We start from the raw sequence: 17,371 nt of genomic DNA, 5'->3' as shown, positions 1-17,371 counted from the left end.
TTATTTTCCTAGACCCTGGTATTTCACATCTGAGTATTTAAGACACATATCATTTCAAATACAATGTTATTGTTGCATTATTTGTCAATTGTCATGTATTTCCCTTTGTTTCGGCATTTCAGTATTTGTGGTCTATAGGGCCGCAAACGAAAAGAGTTGTGAACCCATAACAGATTACCACCATTATGGCAGGAAGTTTGGGTCTTCTCTTTTAACTGTAATGAAGACCGAGGGTGCAGTTTTATCAAAATTTAGCACTGTGTTTGCCAGCACAGAATGTTTTGTTGATATTTACTTTCCAGCGCAAAACTTCTTTTGCTCTGGAAATTGTCTAAAAGTAATGCAAAGTAGAGCAAAGCGCTGCTTTGCATTACTTAGTGTCAAGGGGGTGTTACAATTTAAACTTGGGTGTTTCTAGGCAACCACCCATGCTTTTTGATGTGAAATCCTCTCTACCAATAATCTGCCTCATACTTTACTTTACTTTACTTTTTACTTTTACTCATTTATGTAGTGCAAACGAATCATCCCCACAGGGATCTCTCGGCGCTTAGAGAAATGAGTGATCATGGTCAAAGTTTCCTAAAACAGCCACGTCTTCAAGACTTTCTTAAAACAGGATATCTCGGTACAGGACCGGATCTTCTCTGGTAGAGTGTTCCAGTGACTGGGGGCCAGATACGAAAAGGCGCAACCCCTCATTTTTGCTCTATTTATTCTATGTGAGCACACGAAGTTACGGTTGCTAGATCTTAGTTGCCTTGTACCATTGTACGGAGTAAACTTCTTATTGAGGTAGGCAGGGCCATTCCCCTGTAGAGACTTGAAGACCACACATAGCATCGTAAAAATAGCTCGTTTCCTAATCGGAAGCCAATGAAGTTGGCTCAAAAGGGGTGCAGAAGAAGTGCGGGCCAGTTTATTAAGGGCGAGGAATGCTGCGGTATTCTGCACCACCTGTAGTCTGGATAGTAGGTCTTCCCTTATTCCGGCAAGCAACGAGTTGCCATAGTCCAGTCGACTAACCAAGAGTGACTGGATAAGGGTTGTTCTTGCCGAGAGTGGAATCCAGGGAAAGATTTTTCTTAGCATCCTCATGGTTCCGAAGCAGGTCCCTGACAATGCCTTCACCTGCTTCTCCATTGATAACTTATTATCAATCCTGATGCCAAGATTCTTAGCCCAATTTTTGGGGGAAGGAGCCTCTCCCAACTCTAGAGGCCACCAGTCGGGAGACCAGATTTCCCCGGCCTTCCCGAACAGCAGTATCTCTGTTTTAGATGAGTTGAGCTATAGGAAGTTCTTTTTCATCCACATTGCAATGCTAGACATGCAGCTTTTAAATTTTGATTGAGTGGATACAATGTCATCCTCAATGGGGACAATCAGCTGCGTGTCGTCGGCATACGAGATGGTCTCAAACCCACAGCTTCTGATAATTTCCGCCAAAGGGGCCACATACACATTAAACAGGGTGGGACTCAGGATAGATCCCTGTGGAGCTCCCCTGTCCACCAGTGTGGTTTGTGTGACAAAGGTACCCAACTGAATGCTTTGGGTGCGCTCTGATAGATAGCTTTGTATCCATTTAAGAGCCATGCCTCTGACACCAATCCCTCGCAGTCTATCCAACAGGATCCTGTGAGAGATGGTTTCAAAGGCTGCCGACAGATCAAGAAGGACTAGGATCACTGGGGTCCCCCTGTCCAATGTCATCCTTATAGTATCCGTGACCTCCAACAGTGCGGCCTCGGTGCTATGCGAGGTACGGAATCCGGACTGGGAAGGATCCAGAAGGTTATTTTGTTCCAGATAACAAGACAAATGCTGGTTTACCAGTGACTCAATTACATTCGAGCAGCAGGAGAGAAGAGAGTTCGGCCTGTAGTTTTGTCGATCAGTCGGATCCGCCAGCACCTTTTTAAGCAGTGGTTTAATGCGTGCTCTGCCAACGCATCAGCCAAGACCGGGCTGAGATCTGACATCACGGTCGGTGGTGCAGGATCTAATGGAGATCCTGATTTCACAAGACTTAATAGGGAGCCCACTTGTTCGCTCGTAACATGAGGGAAATAGTCTAGCCTAGGAAGATGTAATATTTCCAGCAAAGGATCTACAGGAGGGTCTGCTTCCACCCGTTCGAAAGAGCAATAGATTACATCAATCTTATGAGTGAAATAAGTGGCTAAATCTTCACAGAGCTCCTGGGTGGGGGGTGGCAATGGGTTGTTAGCCTTAGGATTAGTGAATTCCTTCAAGATCTTAAATAGCTCCTTCGGGGAGTTCTTTGTCTCAATAATGCGAGAGCCCAAGTGTGCTCTTCTGGCTATATTGCAGCTATTAAGATAGGCTCTGTGCGTCTTTCGGTAGAGTTGTTCGTGCTGCTCTGTCTTGGATTTTCTCCATTTTCTTTCCATGGCCCTGCATGTAGCTTTTTCCCTCTTGAGGGTATCTGAATACCAAGGAGCAGGAGCTGCTCTAACCTGCATTCTTACCCTTCTGAGTGGAGCTATAACATCCAGGGCTTCTATGATTGCATCCTCAAGCATTACCAAAGCTGCGTCACAGTCTTCACCCATACTAAATGAGGGAACCTTATATACTTGGCTGAAGGCAGCAGTGGTTACCTTTTTCCAGGGCCTGCAGAGATCTATGTGACCTTGCATGCAAGCAGTTGGGTTTGGAAACGACAAAGTGAAGCTAAGTGCCGAGTGATCTGTCCAACCTAAGGTTTGAGGGGGTTCGACCACTAGCTCGAAAATATTTGAGAATATAGTATTGAAAATATTGCCGGCAATATGAGTCGGGCTAACAACTCTTGATGATAGGTCGAGTGACTCCATCGCTGCCACTAGGCTGGCAGAATATACATTAGAGAGAATCTCTAGATTATGATTGAAATCCCCGACTAAGAGGAATTTGTTCGTATTTAAAATATACGAGCCACCCTCTCCAGTAGCGTTGTGCAAAACTCTTTCTTGCTGCCTCAAGGTGGATGATATACTAACGCTCCTGTCCATTCTGTGATTAGGTCGCGTTCTTCTCTACATATCAGTAGCTCTAGATTTGAGGAGGAGACCGTATCCAGAGTCTTAATATAGTAAGGAGGGCGCGTGGCAATTGCTAGCCCGCCCCCCGTTTTATAGGTCTATCCAACCGGGTGACCACATAACCTGCCGGGTAGGGCATTGCCAATGCCGGGGTGGAATACTTATTCAACCAGGTTTCCGTAATGAGACATATGTCTGGTTTAGTATCATCCAGCAAGTCCCAGATCTCCGCTACATGTTTTGCGATGGATCTGACGTTAAAATATAGCCCCCGCATGCAGGCTCTCTGTTCTGCCCTTATCTGATCATCTGTTCCAACATTCTGTTTCCCCTCTCTATGAAAATTACAGGGGGGACGCTGTAGGTTACGGGAAGCCTGTTGTTGTTTACTCAGGGCCCACCCACAATGCCCACAGCACCAACATCCCTCGTGCAGATTGATAGCCTCTGCTTGCAATTTAATCTTACCCCGAATACATGAGGACAGATGTCTAAGCCTTAGCAGTGCTTCCCGTGGATAGCATATCCTACCAATAGACGGTGCTTGCCGAGGGACGGGCCGCATCCTCAGGCCTCTGGCTGCATCCCGGCGTGGACGGGCGCAGATGGGCTTACCTTTGGCACGCCTTCGCCGCGCCCGCTAACGCGGTCGAATTTATGCCCCAGGAGGGCTGTCCACTAGAGCGCTAACCGCTGCAATGGCACCCGATGTGTAGGAGGACTGAATGACAGACTCTCCACTCAATCAATCGCCGAGCGCGATTGCGGTGGACCGGAGAATTAACACAATTTGAAAGCAGGTGTTGAAAAGAGAAATGTTTTCATTTCTCCTTTCTTTTCTAACTTTGCATGTGTGCTGAACTTTACAGCACACACACAAAGTAGGAAAGTTTTAAAACTTGTCTATACATAGTATTTTGCACTGTAAGGGAACCCTTTTATTACAAAACAAATGCTAGACTCACACGCTCACACCCTTGCACTATGGTGTTAAGGTGTGTTCATGGCAGCAACATTCTGGACCCAAAAGCAATACCTGAGGATGGTAAATGAGAGGGGCTAGCTGGGCCAGATAGTCTGGGATTGAACGACGGTTGTTGATCTGGTCTTAAAATAGATGTGTTTGAAACAACAAAGGGGTGAACTAGAGCTGCCCCCAATTTCTCTATCACACCTTGGATTGTATAGGCCCTTCAAGTGTAATAATCTCTGCTAACAAGTCAGCCATCAAGGAAGTGCTCAGGCTCGATTCATTGAGGCCCATTTCAGTCTCTGTTGAACTTCCAAAAGTTGCTTACTTATTAATATTGGAATTTGACTCTCACCTTGGTAGTGCTGTGCCGTGTGCCTGTCCTTTACCTTCGAGAATTCTGAGGCCCGATAATGGAATAGATGATGAATGAGTGTGATGCTTAGCATCTCTCGCTGCTTTGACCTGGGCTCAGGCTTTTGCTATCTCCCTTGTGAGTCCCTTCATTGCTGCCAAAAATGCCCGAAGGTTGAATTATGGCCGTTGCCTAAAGATGCCAAGAGCAGTCCTCTGGAAGAGGAGAAAGAACACATATAAAAAAGGTCCTTCCTATTTAACTGTGTGTTGTATTCTATTGCTTTTTATATACTTTTCCTTTAAATGCTTTCTCCAGTATCTTCATTCCATCCAGAACATGTTGCCTTCCTGGAATTATTATCTTATGTGAGAGGTTCTATGTTCTAATTCAGATCCCTGCAGCCTCTCAGGTTACAGGTTGTGCTGTGCTGGATTACTTCAATAAACTACAATTTTTTCATAAAATTCCTGCCTTTTGCGATTTGAATTCAACATTTTGGCGACGACTGAAGACACTTCTGCCACTTATGCTTACTTTCCAGCACAGGAGCCAGTGTCTTCATGGAAACTGGAAATTTTTCTTCCTTTTCTAGTGTTGTTTGCTATTTTAGTGGCCATCTACGACTTCTGTGTATTGGCGCTTAACGTACTTATTTGCTTTGTACTGGAGTTCGACAATTGTGAGTAAAGAGAAAAACGAAAAAAAAGGAAATTCTCCGTCGAACCACGTGTTAGTACAGAATCTTTACCACCGCGTTTGGGTGCTGAATCAAATCAGTCATACTCACCTAGTCAAACTGGTCAAAGAAATTTTAACAGACCTGACAGAAGTTTTTGTTGTTTTAGGTGTGGGAGTCCCAACCATGGTGCCTCATTTCCTAAATGTCCAGCCTTGAATAGACAATGCAAGAAGTGTGGAAGACGCGGTCATTTTGCATCTGTTTGTAGAGATCCCAGGAGTCAAGAGAGTGGTAACACTAAAACTAAAGTGTCTTTTGTCAAAATTGATCCCAATGAGAGAAGTGATGAAGATCCTGAAGGGGGTATGCTTTTATCTATAGCTAATGTTGGAGGAAGTATGGATGTTCTGAGACCCCCTAAGTGTCTTGTGCATATCGAGAATGTTGAGTTGGAACTCATGGCTGACTCCGGGTCTCCTTGGACCATAATCACTAGGGAACTTTTTCTGGATTGTTTTAAGGGAAAGTTTTCTATTGATGGTTTGAAGGAATCTGATATTATTGCCAGGGGATTTGATGGTTCTGTGATTGATATGGATGGTTTTGTTGAGACTGTTGTAGAATTTAAAGGTCGTGTTGCAAATATTAAGATGTATGTTGCTGTCAAAGGCGTGAATGTTTTAGGATGGAGAGACCAGTGGTCTTTGGGGATTATTCTTAATCCCAGGAGTTCTGAACCTGTTTTACTAGTGTCTCAAATGGGCGATTCTATGGAATTCAAAAGTGACATGAGCTTTAATAAAGAATGTGAGAACATAATTAAACTTTTTCCTAAGGTTTTTTGGAATAAATTGGGAAAACTCAAAAATTTCCCTCATAAGAATAAAATTAAACATGGAGCGTGTGCTGTGAGACAAAAACTTAGGTCTGTGCCTATATGTGAGGGAAGATTTAAAGACACTTTTGCAGAATCTCATTGATGAAGATATCATAGAGGAGGTAGAGTCATCCGAGTGGGTTTCTCCCATTGTACTCGCAAGAAAATCAGACAAATGTTTGAGACTGTGTGTCGATCTGAGAGCACTTAATGCAAATTTGATTGTGGACTGCCATCCTTTACCTAACATAAATGAGGTCATTTCCATGCTTGAGGGAGCAAAAATATCTTATACGTTTGATTTGCGCTCTGCTTATCACCAAATTACTCTTACAGAAGATTGAAACAATTGTACTGCTTTTCTGACGCCCCAGGGGTTATTCCAATTTAAGAGGATGCCTTTTGGATTAGCCTCTGCGGCGTCAGTTTTCCAGAGAGCGATGTATCATATTTTTAAGGATTTAGAGGGGTTTGTAAGGTTTTTCCAAGATGATATTCTGGTTTTCTCTCCAAACCCTGAGAGACATGCTGAACATATAAATGAAGTGTGTAATCGTTTAGAGCAAAATGGTCTAACTTTGAAACAAGAAAAGTGCAAAATGTTTCGTGAAAGTGTTGAGTATTTGGGACATACATTGTCCGGATATGGTGTAGTTCCAAAGAAATCTTTGGTTGAAGCAATTGTTAATGCTCCAGCTCCTGATAACACGGAAAAATCGTTATATCCTTTTCGGGACTTTGTGAATACTATTGTTAGTTTATCAGGGACTTCACTACAAAAATGGAGCCATTGAGGGAACTTACTAGGAATAAAGTGGAATTCTGCTGGACACAGAAACAAGAGAGTGCTTTTCAACTTATCAAGAAAGAAATTGTTGAGGCCCTCACCTTAAAACCGTTTTGCATAAATAAGACTTGTATTGTCACACTAGATCCCAGCATGTATGGATTAGGGGGAGTTCTGTCACAGAAAGCTGGAAAAGATGAGTGGTGTGTGGCTTTTGCTTCCTGCACCATTAATGAGACTGAAAGGAGATATTCTGTAATAGAAAAGGAGCTACTAGGATGTGTTTGGGGCATTGAGCATTTTCGAAACTTCATCTGGGGAAACAGGTTTGTTCTCCGCACTGATCACAAACCTCTTGTTTCTATTTTATCTCCTGGAGGTGGGTGGAATGCTATTGCGAGAATTAGTAGACTTATGTCCAGGTTGCAAAAGTACAGTTTTTCTGTTGAATATGTCCCAGGTAGACAAAATGCTACTGCAGACTGTCTTTCCCGCCTGCCCAGTCCTCAAACAGAGGAAACAGAAGTTTCCCGTGATATTGAAATGATTGCCTCTATGACGGACCTTGTTTCTCAGGAATTCTCTGGAATTTCTGAGGAAGAGTGGAACAGGAGTATAATTTCTGACAAGACTTGGAACATTCTTAAAAATGTCATCCTTAATGGATGGCCTGACGATAAAAGTATTCCTGTTGAGCTCAAGTCCTTTTTGCAAGTTTCTTCTGAATTTATTGTAGAAAATGTAATTTAAAAAAATTGAAAATGTGTACCTCCTGAACCTATGCAAGTTGTCATTCTGAGATTAACGCATGAAGGGCATCCTGGGATGTCGTCCATGAAGAGATTGCACAGGTCTAGTTTTTGGTGGCCTGGTTTGGATAAAACTGTAGATGGAACTGTGAGGGAATGTTTTGAATGCGTCAATAGTGATAAAATGTTGAAATCTTTTCCTGCTCCTCTCAAACCTGTACCCTGGCCAAAGTATCCTTGGTAGAAGGTTGCTTTTGATGTCTCTGGACCGTTTAATTTTTTACCTCAAGATTCTCGTTTTGCATTGGTAATCGTTGATTATCATTCTAAGTGGCCAGAGGTTAAGTCTTTCCATCATGCCACCACACAAGCTGTCATAGAATTTTTCTGAGAAATTTTTGCTAGGGAAGGTTTTCCTGAGGTACACGTTACTGATAATGGGGTACAACTTAAATCTTGTGATATGGAGAAATTTCTGAAATTGCATAACATCAAACACTGTACTACTGCTCTTTACGAACCACAGGGCAATGGTCAGGTTGAAAGATTCAACCGAGTGCTTAAAGATGGGGTTGAGTCAGCTAGGAAGTCAGGTAAGGAGTGGGAAAATGTTCTTAGGGAGAGACTCTGGGCCTATCGTATTACTCCTCATTCTACTACTGAGCAGAGTACTTTCCGTCTTCTTAGAGGAAGGGAACCTGTTTCTAAAATTTGTCCTTGGTGGATTAAAGGAAAAATGTTTGGAAATGTGGATGATGATTCTGAACAAAACATACAAAGAGTGTCAATCAAAGTTCAACAAAAGCAAGAAAAGATGAAGGAATTTTATGATTCCAAATTGAATGCTAAAGAACCTTCTTTTGTAATCGGAGATTGGGTAAGAATACGGAAACCAGGTTTCAAAACAAAAGGTTCTTCTAAATTTGGGCCTCCTATTAAAATTGTAAAAGTTAATTTCAATAGTGTTGTAACACAGGATGGAAGAGTGTGGAATGTCAGAAGAGTTGCTAAGTGTGTTCTTCCTTCACGCTTGTCTTAGCTCTTCTGTCAGTCTGCAGTTTCCTATTATCATGTTTGGTGTTTCAAGTCTAAACTTATAGTTTAGTTTCAGACTTTCAGTTATAATAGAGAATTTGTTTATGTTATACTCTTATTTTTTTAAGGGAAGAGATATGTTGTATTCTATTGCTTTTTATATACTTTCCCTTTAAATGCTTTCTCCATGTTGCCTTCCTGGAATTATTATTTTATGTGAGAGGTTCTATGTTCTAATTCAGATCCCTGCAGCCTCTCAGGTTACAGGTTGTGCTGTGCTGGATTACTTCAATAAACTACAATTTTTTCATAATTTTCCTTGCGATTTGAATTCAACACTGTGGAAGCATGTAAGGAGTAGGTGGGGTCCCGTTGAGGGGTTACAAGTGGCATCAGCACCTTTGCAGACTGCACTTCACCAAGCTTCGAAACCTAAAAGACCAAAAAGTACCTTCCTTGAGTTACGCCGTTTTACCAGCTTAGCTGGTTTCGTAGCTCGATGGCTTGTGGTCTTGTTGCCTTAAAGTCCATAATAAATCTCAGAGCTATGTCCCGAGTCAGCCTTCATAGCCTCTTGCCATCCCACATTCCATTCAGGTAAACAACCACACATTTCCCGACATGGTGAGATTCGCCCTCTGCTCCCACATCCACTTTAAAAGGATATTGAAAATTGGATATAAAAAGCTGTCCCACTTACTTCAAGCTTGTAGTGTGCTCCCATTCCCTTAGCTGCCACTAACCATCTAATGAGATTCTGTGCACTTTGGGCAGGTTGCCTGCACTCTGTACTTTAACTTATCTGGTGAAATAGAGGCAGGCAGATAGCATGGATAGAGTGGAATGCACTGGGTAAGAGGTAAGCGTCCATGCAGCAGGTACATGAACTGAATGAGCGTGTTATGGTGCAGAATCAGCGGCTGATTGACTTACAGTTTCAGCAGCATTGTCCACGAGGCTCCGATGTGATACAATGGCAAATAGATTGCTATTGTCCCGTAGAGGCTGCGCTGAAGGGTAGGAGGAAGGTAGGGAGGAGACTAAGTGTAACGGGGCAACCATCTCATTGCAGCCGCATCTCGGCCACCGACACGAATGAGCCATCTTGCTTCCATTCACCGGAAGCAGTCCCTCTGCCATGAAGCATAGCGTGAGTTCTACGTAGCCACCAAAGATGCCACTGTCAACGACAAAAAAACACAATCAGTGGAACCAGAGATATGCAATTTAAAAGATTTCAGAGAGATAGAACCAAAAAAAGCACAAAACGCCAACTGAGGATATTGGGCCATGCTGGACAATGACAAAGTCACAAGTTCAGGCCAACTGAGAGGGAACACGGGCCGAGTACAGAGACTCAGTTAGGCCTGCTGAACAAGAGTACCTTAAGTCAAGGTTGTGGAGCGTTGAGTGGCCCGACATCGAAGATGCATTGCACACCTGAGGTGATGCGTTGTTTCCGAGGAGCTGTGGATCTATGATGCAAGGTCCTGCATCATTGTCACGAATCAAATCGATGAGAGCTTCTGATGTGAAGTCTGACATTGAGGATGAGGCACACAGTCGATTGATGCGTCAGTTAAGCAGAGCTACGAGGCTACAATATGAGAACCTGCATCATGGCTGAGGCTGCCGTCGAGAGATGTGCGATGCAAGGGCCTGCATCTGTGAAGCTTTGCACAGTGGTGTTTCCAATGTGGACTGCAAGGTTGATTGGGAGTTCTTGTGCTGAGAGAATCCTTATAGAGGAGATCAATCAATCAATCATTTGTAAAGCGCACTAATCACCCATGAGGGTCTCAAGGCGATGAGGGGGTGCAGCTACTGCTCGAACAGCCAGGTTTTGAGGAGTCTCCTGAAGGTCAGCAGGTCCTGGTTCTGACTCAGCTGTGTGGGTAGTGTGTTCCATGGCAGCGAGGTAGGAGAAGGATCTGCCACCGGTGGAGGTCCTGTGGATGCGTGGGATTGCGGCAAGGGCGAGGTCGGCGGAACGAAGCTGGCGGTTCGGGGTGTAGAAGGTGAGACGTTTTTTGAGGTATGCTGGTCCGGCGTTGTGGAGTGCTTTGTGAGCATGGGTGAGGAGCTTGAAGGTGATCCTTTTGTGAGAGATGATGTGCATATCTACAGAGTGTCTTCAGACCCACTTCCAGGGATCCAGGACTGGGGTAGCACCACTTAACGGGGTAGGGCTCACAGATGGCAGAGTACAGGTGCTGGGTTCAAGGTTGTTGGAGCCTTCTGTCCCTGATGCTCTAGTCAGGAGGCCAGCCAGCTAGCCCCTGGAGTAACTCTGGGGTCCTGGGTTTAAAAGATGCAGGTCCTGTCCTTCTCAATCAGGAAAGAGGGCAGCAGATCAGCACAGCAGAGCAGTAGTCTTTCAGCGCAGCTGTGCATCAGAGTGGAAGTCCTTTCAGCAGCACAGCAGTCCTTCTTTCTGGCAGAGTATCCATGGGTCCAGAAGTGTACTGAAGAGTTGGTGTCAGAGGACCAATATGTATACCTGGGCCTTCCTTTTAAGTGGTAGATGCTTCTAGAGGTTTCCATTTAAAGTCCCCAGACATTCTGTATTTTCTGTCCTGGCTCAAGACTAACTATAGGGGGTATGCAGCCCTGTGTGTGGAGGCAGGACACAGCCTATTCAAGTGTAAGCAGGGCTGTTCCCAATTTCGCCCTCCCATTCTGCCAGTGCTGGCTTATCCAGGCACACCTAAGCTCTCTATTGTGTGTGGCTGTCAAAGAGGAATACACAAATCTCAACTGTCAGCTACACCCAATCATGTGACCCAAAGACAGGCTGCAGGCGTTGAATGGCTAAGGCAGGAAAACACCAACTTTCTAAAAGCGACAGTTTCAGAATTGTAATCTAAAAATCGACTTCACCATGAGAGAGAATTTTTCATTACATTTCTAAAGACAAAAAACACAAACTGGTTACTTGCTCCCATTAAAATATTTTCACTTGTTTCATATAATAAGGTAACTCCAAAGTTAGTCTAGGGGAGAAGTAGGCCTTGCAGTCGTGAAAAAATAATTTTACGAGTTTTTCACTGCCAGGACATGTAAAACCTAAAAGTATAAGTCCAACCTTTTAAATACACTGCACCCTACCCTTGGGGCTGTCCAGGGTCTACCTTAGGAGTGACTTATATCTATTAAAATGTAAAGTTGAGCCTAGCAAAATGTTACTTTTGCTAGGTTAACAAGACAGTTTAAAACTCCACACACACAGGCTGCAATAGCAGGCTTGAGACATGTTTAAAGGGCTATGTATGTGGGTGGCACAATCAAAGCTGCAGGCCCACTAGTAGCATTTATTGTACACGCCCGTGGGTACATGAAGTACCACTTTACTTGGAAGTTATATGTAAATTAAATATGCCAATTGGGTAAAAGCCAATCCAACATGCTTTAGGGGGAGAGCACAAGCACTTCAGCACTAGGTAGCAGAAGTTAAGTGCCCAGCGTCCTTAGCCGGCAAAAATAGGGTCAGCAAAATGGAGGAGGAGAGAAAAAATAGTTTGGGGGATGACCACCCTAAGGCTGACAGGTCTAACAACAATACATGGGTTGTATAATGGTAATGCAAATGTTATTCTAGAAACTGATTAAACTTCAATGGGAAACAATGCTGATGTCATATCAGTAAATAATGCACATTTCCATTTAGATGTCACCTATTACAAAATTGACTGGATTCGAAGTTGTGACCTGCTGATCATGTGTTATTTCTAGCACTAAAGTAAATAATAAACTCCCTGAGCTATCAAGCCAGCTACAAGCTTTCTATGTGAACTGTCAAAAGCATTGGAATGCAGTCTGGATTTCAAGGTACATTTTCAAAAGAAGAGACATATCTCTGAGTTACGGCATGTAAACAATCTGACAATGCATTACTGGTGACAGATGATCTTCAGTTATTTGCCATTTGAATTTTAGGCAATTTTCCAGAAATCTATTCAGGCATCAATTTATGTCTTCATATTCATGAGTAATAAGCAGAAAGTTTCTTTTTCATTTTCACACTACGGCTACTACTCCAGTTTGAGAAGTTTGAATATCTTTATTTGAGGCTGAACAAGCAACATCAAGAGAAGTGAGAAACCTTAGACTAATTTTGGGTTCACCAATTTCCTTTAATATGTAAGTTAATGATGTTACATAATGCGTAAACTAAAGCACATTCTCCCTCACCCAAGATATCATCAAGAACTACAAGCCATTGTCGCCCTTGTAATATCAAGGGTTGACTATGCCAATATCTTATATCTGGGTGCTCTGTGCATCTGACTATGGAACCTGCAAAGTATTAAAAAAAAACTCAAAATGCTACAGCAAGATTACTACTTCATCAGCACTCTAGATGCTGTTGTCAAGATAGCACCTCAACTTGTCATTGCTTTATGGAAGAAAAAGTCAATTTGAGGATCCTTTTGATCAGTACAAGAGCACGTGGATCCTTGCTATTGAGGTTCCAATAGCCTATTGTACTCAGCACCGGCTACATTCAGCCTATGATCCTTTGCAGCTCTAGCAGGCTGAAATATGTTGTGCCATTTAATATGAAATCCTATATCAATTCAATCTTAATGAACTACTCCGTACCAAACTGAACAAGCCATTAATGACGGAAGGGCTCTAACACCTACAGCTGGCACCATAGAGGACTCTTAAAACAAGGGGCCAAGTACCACTGGTACCTTTGACTAAGTCTGCACAGCATATGAATTTCTCTTACATCATTAATCGATTTTTCTACTTTTCATGAAATTTTGGCTTTTAATCTTTGCTCAAATAAAAAAAATAATGAACCCAACCCTATTGCTAATACAAAGACCAATCCTGTCCTTGTAAACCTCTGACCATGGGTCTTACAAAATAAAGTACAATGGTTGGTCCACTGTTGATTCCAATCGGAAATGTAATGCCCAATGCATTTCGAGACAAAGTCCCTTCTTCAGGGGCCACTTCACAAAAAGAAAACAATAGTACAAGTAGGGTGTTACCACAGTATTCCTTATTCAAATTCACAATATTTGTTGAAAATCCATGCAAAGTACCTGTAGTACCATAGCCCTCAACAAGACGACGTAACAGAGCATAGTTATATAGAGCTTTATAAACACCAGACATTTGTGACATACACAGTGAATGGAAATAATACTTGTGAGTGAGCAAAAATAACTGTGAAAACCACAGTGGCCTCAACGATCCAATCAAGATGAAAGACAATGGAAGAGTGCACCGGAATCCACAACCCACCTTCTGTGTGCATGCCTGATTATAAGATCTGTAAAGTCCAAGCCAATACTTCCGACTGCAATGCTTACATAGAGGCTCTGCAGATGCAGATTACAAATGCAAGGGGTTTGACAAAAGCAATATATGAAATACACGATCAAACTTATTTCTTCGTGTAAAATGTACAGTGAAAATGTCCCATTAATTAAACCTATCCCTTGAGAATGCCGCAAAAGCTTGCCAGACCGACTGCCAAAACACATGGAAATAAACAGCCCTGGCTCCCGAATCACAATGTCATTTGAAAAACAATCATCGGTGGCTTAAGGGAAATCCTTTGCTATGAAATGGTAGAAACCACATTAGTGTCCAGTCCTTCACAGTGAGTACACAGTCATAGCAGGAATGCATCTAAATGTGCTAAGAAGATACCTGTTACAGGTTTCTAGCAACTGCTTTGATCCTGCTCTCGGCAAAACATGGGTAGATTCTGACAAAACCGTTAACCCAAAAGTTAAAGGCAGATTAGCGGTGACAGCGTCTTCCGCATTAGAAAAGGAAATGGGACTACAAATGATACGTTGCAATCTACTGCAAACTTTGATCCCATGATAGTACTGAGCTCAACTGTCCGTAAATCTGAAGAATAACATGTCCTCACAAACGTATCTCATAATGTCTAAACGCATCATAAAAGCCTGTGTATTACATCCCCAGGTAGTGTGTTAATAACATGAAAATTGAACTCAAAGCATGCAGCTGTGCAAAACCAAAGATGAAGAATCCCATTAATAAACACAGAAGAAAAGTCCAGGGATGGACGCCATCATAGTACTGGACTCAACAGTCCATAAATCCAAAGAATAATTTGGCCTCACAAATGCATCTCATAATGTCTAAATGCACCGTAATAACCCATGTGTTACTTCCCTAGGCAGTGTGTTAATAACATGAAAATAGAACTCAATCCCGGTGATAAATTCCAAAAGACAAGTCCAGGGATCTTAGAATCCCATTGTGCCTCACAACTGTTTTACATACACAAGTGATACATTGCATAAATAATAAATATTCAAATAGAAATATATGCCCAATTGAGGGCTATTGACTTTCAATAAATCATAAACCTGAGCAGAAAGACTGTTCAACAAAAATACAAAAAATTGCAAAAAGAAAATACATCACAATACCGGAAATATGCAGAATATAAATGTAAACCCTGAGATGGATAGCTCCTATAAATATCATGATAAATGTATGAATCTGACTGAATAAAGGTTTAAGAAAACAACTCATGTCAATTTTATCATTCAGCCCTCGTATAGACATGGTATCAAAGCGTCTAATCCAAAATATTTCTCTCTAGAAAAGTGTTTTGGAATAATAGCATCCCGGCATAATTGAAAGCACATCTGAGCTATGTTGTGCCTGAATTCTAGCAAATGTAAGGCCAAGTTGGAGTACTCATTTTTGTTGTGAATCAAGCTTCTATGTTCCGTTATCCTGATTTTAATCTTCCTTTCTGTTTTACCGATCTACATGAGCCCGCATAGGCATTAAATGCTGTATATCAAATTGCTGGAATTACAGTCAGCCGAATGATGACGTTTAACTTCTTCACCCATTCTTGGGTGTGGAACAATGTGACCTGTGACCTCGTTAGTACAATGAATACCGTTGTGGCATTTTTTTCATTCCTTCTGTTAGTTGTTTCAATGGCACTCTTGGTGACTAAACGATCTCTTTCAGATTTTTGGATCTCGTGTAAGCATACAGAGGTCTGTGAGTAAACAGTCCATGAAAATCCTGCTCATCCTCTAGCAGTTCCCAGTGTTTATTGATTATCTTCTTAATGACTGTGAATATCATGGAACATTTCAATATGAACATTATGCGATTAGGTTTGACCACAGACTTCTTGTATAACAGATTTGTGCGATCCATAGCCATTACCAAAGCTTCCCAATCATTAAGTATTTTAGATGGATAGCCTCTGGCTGTGTATTTTAGTTTTTGTTCCTCCACAGTACATTTACGAGTTGATTGGTTAGAGGATATTCTTCTTATTCTTAAAAAATTGGGAATATGGTAAATTTTGAATCAAGCTAGATGGATGAAAGCTATGGTATAACAAAGTATTGTTTCAATCTGTCGGCTTCTTGTACACACTTTTTGATATTCCTGATTCTGACATTTTGATCCAAACATCCAAAAATGCAAGATGAATGTCAGTGATTGTCTTGGTGAATTGAATTCTGGCATTTCTTGAATTCAAAACCTGAATGTTGTTTTCCAAACTTTCTTAAGTATTTTTCCAAATTAGAAAAATATCACCAATGTATTGACAGTAGACGATTACGTTTTCTTGCCACAATAAACTTTTGAAAATATAATCATGTTCAAATTTGGCAATAAATGTGTTTGCATATGCCTGTGCCCCATGAATATCCCATGGATGAGTTGGAGGAAATGTTTTTAGTCCCACTTGAAATAACTGTGATGCAGACAAAAATTCATAATCTCTAGAAGAAAATCCTTGTATGCTCTTACTTCTGATTGTTGCAGTAGTGCCCATTCTATGGCTTCCAGACCTTCCTGATATGGGATGGATGTGTAATGTGATGTAACATTTATTGTGCATAACCACCAATTACTAGTCCCTTTGTGTGGCAGTTCTACCAAATGACGAAGAAAGCCTGTTGTATCTTGAATGTAAGAACTCCATGATTGGACAAATGGTTGCAAGAAGAAATCTAGGTATTTCCCTAATGGTTCAAATAAGGAGCTGTATCCAGACACTATTGGACTAAATGGTGGATCTGAGCAGTTTTTATGAATCTTAGGCAACATGTATAACTTTAGTCTACGTGAACGGTAAGTGGTCAACCCCTTCCGTGCTCCCGTCGGCCTACGGCCGTCGCGAGCACTACCTGGCTAGTGCTGCGCACGTCCATTGGCCAATGCGTCCCGCCCACTTTTTCAAACCACCGCACCGCGGCGGAATTCGCGCTGCATTTAAGAAGGCTTTGGTGGATGAACTAATCCATTCTAACTCCAAGGCCTTGTCCAAGATCTTTCCAAGAGTCGCTATGAGTTCCCTAGTTGGGTCTTTATCCAAAAGCATATATATGGATGTGTCACCAACATGGGCATTGACCTTTTCTTTGTATTTGCTTTGGTACATCATGAACAGTGTTCCTCCCTAATCTGCCGGTTGAACAAATACTATGTCAGTGTTGTTTGCTAAAGACCTCAAAATGTTCCTCTTGGCTCTAGATAACTTGGCTGTTTTTTTTATTTTATAATTCAAGGCCCCCAAATCTTTCTTGACTAGTAGTTCAAATGTATCCAACAATTCATGGGATACCAGTGCTTTAAAATGTACTTTTTGACTTGAATTCCAGAACTTCAGGTTCTTCAAAGTCTTCGTCAGGGGGAGCAATGTTCTCAAAAAAATTACTTAATCTGAGAGTTGTCATGAACCTGAAGAAAGATATTTTGCAATCAAGTGTGTGGGTATTGTAAGAAGGGACAAAATAAGTACCCTTATTCAATACAGGCAACTGTTTAGTTGTTAAAGAAACAGAGGATATATTTATCACTAAACTCTGTTTTGGCTCTTCAGGTT

General features: G+C 42.0%; 1 protein-coding gene across 1 annotated transcript in view; it reads left to right on the top strand.

Annotated features, from left to right (window-relative positions):
- LOC146822677 (uncharacterized) overlaps nt 1-17,371 on the top strand; it is a 915,078-nt gene that overhangs the window by 178,541 nt on the left and 719,166 nt on the right. The window lies entirely within an intron of this gene.

This window comes from Triturus cristatus, chromosome 5_2 (assembly GCF_964204655.1).
Source record: "Triturus cristatus chromosome 5_2, aTriCri1.1, whole genome shotgun sequence".
Taxonomy (NCBI): domain Eukaryota; kingdom Metazoa; phylum Chordata; class Amphibia; order Caudata; family Salamandridae; genus Triturus; species Triturus cristatus.
The sequence above is the reverse complement of the archived record's forward strand: the minus strand, read 5'-3'. Positions and strand labels throughout refer to the sequence as shown.